General features: G+C 40.2%; 1 pseudogene; it reads right to left on the bottom strand.

Annotated features, from left to right (window-relative positions):
* Nucleotides 1-1204: 1204 nt before the first annotated feature.
* Nucleotides 1205-6532, bottom strand: LOC124674081 (annotated as a pseudogene).
* Nucleotides 6533-6873: the final 341 nt, after the last annotated feature.

Genomic DNA, 6873 nt, shown 5'->3' with positions numbered 1-6873 from the left:
TGCATCTCATCAAATATACTTACATACTTAGCACACAATAATTCTTCTTGTGTTGTCAACAAACACACAAATCCACTAGGGTAGGGACTTTCACTTTCAGTATGAGAATAATTATCAAAAATACATGCATTAGGTGACAGGGGCCAAGGGTTTGGACCTCTAACCATTACATTAATGGAAACATTCTTTTAAGTATAGTAAAATGTTATGATGAAAAAGACAAGCACGGGGTAGTGATAACCAAGGTTTAGACCATATTAAATTAACCATCAACCCTACGAGGAAATCATATACCTCATATCTAGTTACGGTTGTCACCATTCTTTAATATTGTTAATGGTATTAATCTACCGCCCATCTTACAATTCTAGAGGGAGTCATACATACCGTAGAGAGAGGGAACAAGAGCTCGAGGGAATCACATCCGCGACAATAGACACTATGGTTTTACTCGGGTTGTTCAGGCCCTCGGATAAGTAATACCCCTAAATCATGCTGCTATTTTATAATGTAGATGGTGTTTAAATGAGTACAAGAGCTAGATTGAATCCATAGTTTTAGGTCTTGTTGATGGTGGCTAGAACTATTCTTCAGAGGTAATTGAGGTTGACGATGATGAAGCTCCTCATGTATTTCATATAGAGGTGAAGCTTTTGGTTCCAAGTCTTCAATTTTGTGTTACAATATAATATGTTCACAACTAAACGAGAGAATATATCTCATCATAATAATCAAGTCATGGATTCTATGTGATCACCCTTATATCCTCCAAGTTCCCACCTATCATAACTAGATGCGGGGCTTGGGATCACTCGAGCACTTGTGACGCCCGGGTTGTGAGACTCATATTGTATGGACCTACGATAGCTTCATGACTACTCATTAACATATATGTTTATTTTCATGGGACCATATTGTCCTTTAAACATGCATACATAATTACTCTGATAAAAAATAATATAGAGATGGATAGTCCATCGAAGACGGGTTTTCAAAATCTCTTTTATCTCTATGAAGGCATGCAAAGTTCATGGCTGATTATTACTAGCCATCACGAATTTATTAATGAATTTCAGATTTGTTTTTGGTTTTGTTACTTAGCGCATAAGAGAATTGAAAAGGTACATGTGAGATCATAGAGGAGATGATATCTATACACGAACTACTTGAGGTTCAGAAATGTTGAGCTATGTATGTGACATATTCAGTGCATGGGCTTCTTCAAGGACACCACAATGATGGGGTACTTGGCCTTGGCTTTCTCCAGATGCTCTGCAACAATGGAGCCATACTCAACAAACAACTCCTCGATAATTTCTTCGCCAAAGTGGTCTACAATCAGTGGCTCTAGGACTGCCCTTATGCACTTGGCAACATTCGCCCCGCTGTCGGCACGATCAAGTGTGACATTACCGTCCGAGTCATCTTGAGGATCCCGAGTTTGATTCAAAGAGTTTAATGTGGTCAATGTCAAAGAGACTATTCTTTTCGATCAATTCCTTCACCTCTTTCACCGATGGGGCATAGTAGGGCAGGTTGAATGAGTCCAGCTTCTCCTTCTCCAGTACGGCCCTATGTTTCATGCACAAAAATAATGCTTCATATAAGTTGTAAGAAAGTAGTACTATTATTGAAATCCCCGGCAATATCATTCAAAGGTAACAATGTGTGTGTGTTCCGTTAGTACACAGAGTTACAGGGAAAAAAAGTGTTGCCATAGAATGTATGTACCTTTAGTACAAGAGATCGGATTGACTTGGCAACCAGTTCAAACACTGTGCTTACTTCCCCATGCGTTAACATATCTTCATTCTTCCGGCCAATAAATGTTAGCAACATTCGGCCTCCACTGACAAGCTCTTTGGAACGCAGTGTAAGGAATAACTCAAAATCTTTTTGGAATTGTTCCTGGAACAACTTAATCACAACAAATGGAGTATCCATTCCGATGTAGATGTTGTCTTCGTTCAGGTGAGTGGAATTGGAGATCTCCTCAGGAACCTGCTAGGTAATTTATTATTATAGAGGAGACACTGATTATAGAAAATGAACTATCATGCATTTTCCAATTGCCCTTTAATATACTAAGATCCATCTTTTGTTCCATTTCCAACTGAGGTTTCAACGTGTGTGGAGCGTACATGCACGCACCAGTTCATCTAAGGGCTCACATCAAGATAATCTGGATATGGCAATAAATGTCAAAATTTGTATATAGGAAATTATGATTACTATTAAAGATAGTGTGAAGCTAGAAATTTACTCTTACATTTTTAATTGTCAGCTAGGTTGATGTCCATTGAAATATCTTGGAGCACAAGTGAGTTGGTCTAGGCTGAGAAAGGGTTTTAAAACTTATAGAGGAGAGAAGTTTGAAAAATTTAGATGGATGGCACGTGATTCTATGTTTTTACCTGGAAGAGAAGTGTCTAGGCTGAGAACCAGGGATTTAAAAGTTTTTTTGAAAATCATAGAAGATTTTTTTTGGCCAGGAGTTCATTTTACTAAAAAGTATCATATGGTAAAGTGAAAAATCATTTGTAGATCAAAAGAACAAGAGGGACTAGGAACCAAAAAATTGGAAAAGATGAACTCAAGTTTGGTATGTAAATGGTGGTGGAAACTAGAGAGTGGAGAGGGGTTGTGGCAGGGTTTAAGACAAGCTAACTATGTGCATGATGAGTCTAAATTGTAGCATTTTTACCTTATAGTTTTTGCACTAGTTACATAACCTTTCTATGTTTTTTTTCGTCAGGATCCCGAAATCTTAAGGAGCGGTGAAAACACCTTTTAAAGCTATTATTTTTTAAGATAAATTCACCAAACTGAAGGTGCAGAAGTGCTCTGAATAAATTATTTACGAATGCTGGTGAAAAGCCATCAAAGATGCAAGCACCAGGAGTTTAATGAGCAACGATACGGGCACAACCCGCCCGTATTGAAGCCCGTTATAGGTGTCGGAGGATCTGCCTCGCGAAAGCATACCTCCGACAGAGATCCGGAGGGGGAACTAGTAGAGGGCATCGATCCCGGGAACTACGAAGATCTTTGGAGGCTCAAGCATCATCTTCATCATCACCATAGCCATCACCACCGTCGTCATCAACAACTACATCTATTTTCCTCCATTCTTGTTGTAATTTCTATATTCCATGGTGGATTTGCACAAGTATTTATTCATCCATTTGTGTAATATGCATATTTATTATGATGCGGCTGATTACCTCCATGAGTGTGCAGTTTTCTTTGTTCTTGGGGAGATGGAGAAACCCCAGAAACATTATGATGAAATAAAGATTGTTCATTCCTTAATTTATGATTGTATGTATTAGTTGTCTCTCTTGATCTTGTGTGAAGTCGACCACACAATTCCTTCGGGACGAGAAAGGGAACTACTCTTCGGTAGAGGGTCTTATTGAAGGTTCTAAGTGACATGTCGCATCGGATATTTGTTTTACCTATTCAAGCGGGGTATGAGGAGACTCATTGAACCTATTCATATCCACATGGAAACCTTTAATTATAGTCGGATTGAAGTGGCCGACCATTAATCGCTATGGTGATTATAAGGGATGACATTGATGGTTGATTTGTTGTCATCCAATTACGGAGCTCCATCCAATTAAGTATACTATAATAATGGTCATTAGGAGCATTAAGATCCTTAGCAATCTATCTCTTCGTGGTTCAATACTCTTACTTCGAAACTAGCTATTAAAGAGATGTGCACTTGCAGTCATCAGTGCATAACAAGCATATTGCTCTAGTGGAGAACAAACAATCTAATTCTTCTTGTGGTCGATATTACGAAAGTGAAACATCTATATGTGGATAATAAAAGTAGGAGGATTGGAGCAAGGATGTGGACTAGTTTTTTGGGATGATGCTTGGTGCATCTGAAGAAACCATAAAAACCTTTCATAGTCTTTTCGAGGTGTGTAGAACAAAAGAATATATGTTGTTGATGCTGCTAATATGAATTGGCAGTTTAACTATAGGAGGTGGTGGTGGTTAGATGAGGAACAACAAGAACAATTAATGATGATGACTCGCAATATTTTGACATGTCCTCTAGGTGAGGGGAGGAACAAACCTGTCTAGAATTAAACAAAATCTATGGTCTTCACAATGAAATCTATGTATAAAAAAGATTCATCAAAATATGGTGAACATAAATTTTAAACATTTTTGGAAAGCTAAAGTTCCACCAAAAATAAAGATTTGGTGTTGGTTAATTATGCATAATGACATTGGTAGCAAGGATAATATACAATAAGGGGTTCGGTAGGGTGATTTCAAATGCAGGTTTGGTGATGACCTAGAAACCATCCATCATCTCTTTCTTAATTGCCTTGCAGCTAAATTTATGTGGAGTATGGTGAGTAAATCAATTGGAGATGTAAACAGACCTAGCAACTTTACCCAATAGTTTGGTTGGACTGTAGAAGCCTTTCATGGGAGAACAAATATGCATGTAGTTGGGGTGGCAGCCCCCGGTTGAGCTCTGTGGAAGTTAAGAAATAGAGCATGTTTTAAGTTCAAATTAATTCGATTGCCTGCTGATATTATTTGCTATGCCTGCACTTTTTTAGGTACTGGGTGGGACTGGAAACAGGCAATGATAAAATTGAAATTTTAGCAGCTTCCAACACACTTCAGGCGGTAGCTCTGCTATACATGCTTTTACTTCAAGGAAAAGGTAGCTGCAAATTACTGATGATCAGGGCTCTTCGTAGGAAGAAGACCAATCACGTGAATGCTGAAAAAGAAGCTGATGCAGAAAGATCCTGATGTTGGTCACTCCAAGAACCTGATAATCTGTAGTATTTCTTTTTTCTTTCTAAAACCAGTGTGTAATAAAAGTTCTAGGATAAAGTTCGGTCTTTTCAGCAAGTTGCTGCGATTCTGGTTTGGAGTTGGATTTATGCTCTGGTCTTTGTGCTAGATGTTTGGTGCTAGATTTTCTTTTCCTCTTCTATTTTGGTCTGCTTTTCCTGAGGGTGTGAATCGAACAAACTCTGTTCCGTTATCTGACGACAGTCAAACCCAGAGCTTTTAGCTTCGTTTGAAAAAAAATCATGTAATACAAGTGCTTCCTTTTGGCACAAGATCTACATTGTTTTCTTAATCGTGCAATTAATATTGATTTATTTTTTACTATGGGAAGATGGATCTACCACCCTTAGCCCATCTTCATTGCCCCATTTTTGTATCCCCACGCTCACGCGTGTACATAGGGGCGGGCCGCTACTCGCGACGTGTCTCCGTACTGCGTCCGGTGCCCTCGCACCTTTCTCTGTGTAACGGGAATGGGTTCGAGATGACGGACAACATATTGGGCCACACTGGACTGAACAGGGCTTTGGGAAGCGCTGCTGGGAACGGTCAAACGTTCGACGTGGCCCAAATCACGTTTGAAAAATGTTTTGAGGAACGCGACTGAAGATGCTCTAAAGAAAACTAGATGGAGTTGGCGAATTCCAAAAAAAAGGATGGCATACATGTCATGGACTGAGGCGTTTTTGCACCCGGGAGTATATGCTTCCAGTTTTCAAAACGACTTTTAAAGGCTGTTTGAAATTTCAAGAAAAATACAATTTTTTTACTTGTACGCCTCAATATACTATGAGCTCATAAAGTCGTTTCATGAAAAACCGACATTTTGTGTGTCTTGTGTAAAAATGACAGAATTTTGGGGCTTAAAAAGGCTTTTCACAAGACATTATTTTATCTTTTTTACACAAGACACAAAAAAAATGTTGGTTTTCTGCGAAATTTGGTGTGCACACATATAATGTCGACATATGCGCCAATTTTTTTTTTGATTTTTTGTGTATTTTAAAATATTTTTGTCGGGTTGCAGGATGATATGCTCCCAAGTTCAAAAGTAAATTTCCGGTCATACATAGTCTAACAAAAAAAATAAAGAATTCTTATCACGCTGCAGGGCATGCAAGGTATGCATGCATATGTACCTTAGAACGCCACATGAGGGAGTAGGAGGAGTGGATGAGGTGAACGCTTCGGCAAGGGAAAAGCTTTCTGTAGTAGGATCCCGGCAACCCTGCTACATAGTAGGGCGGCGCCTCCTTCCCTCCGCCGAGGTAGTCGTAGTGCTCAAGTGATCGGAAGACGAGGTTGAAGTCGTTCCCCGGAAGGTCATTCAGGAAGAACTGCACCTCAACGCCACGCCGTTCTTCCGACTGCTTGCGAGTGAAGGCGCGGATCGCGCCCATCACCTCGGAGACAACGAGCAGAGTGTTCGGACCCGATGAGCAGCCAAGGTCAGCAACGACCATCGTGCTCCGGCGGGCGGACAGCAACGTGTACACATCTTCTATGGCCTTGCGGAGCACTGGTCTTGTCTCCAAAATGGCCTTCTCCTGCACACATACATGCACGGAACAACAATAAATCAAAAGCCGCATGAAACGAAACGACAGTGTAGGGTACAGACTTGGAGCCTGGAGTTGGCGGCGTAGCTGTTCTCTCCGTTGCCAGTAGCCATGCGAACGTCCCTTGTTGCCTCCATAGCTATTCACAAGTGATCGACGATGATTCGCTTCACAACTGGGAGGCTAAAAGTTAGATTGCCTGCAGTGTGTAGACCGCAGCGCGCGGCTCTATCATTTATATAGAGACAATGAAAGATGACACCCTCTTTTTTCCTATCTATTGGGTTCCTACATTTAAACTATATTTAACTTGACCTGTGACTTTGACTAAGAATGCTCTAGCCACTGATGAGATTCCAAGCACAATGACGAAAGTAACCGTCCAAAGTGTTTTCTGAGGTTAGTCAATCAATCATGGTTTACAATGCTTGCACCAGCAAACATATCATTTTTGTTTCTCTCGGGGAGTTGGGATCAG

Source organism: Lolium rigidum, chromosome 1 (genome assembly GCF_022539505.1).
Source record: "Lolium rigidum isolate FL_2022 chromosome 1, APGP_CSIRO_Lrig_0.1, whole genome shotgun sequence".
Taxonomy (NCBI): Eukaryota; Viridiplantae; Streptophyta; class Magnoliopsida; order Poales; family Poaceae; genus Lolium; species Lolium rigidum.
Note: the sequence above shows the minus strand (reverse complement) of the source record. Positions and strands in the feature narration are given on the sequence as shown.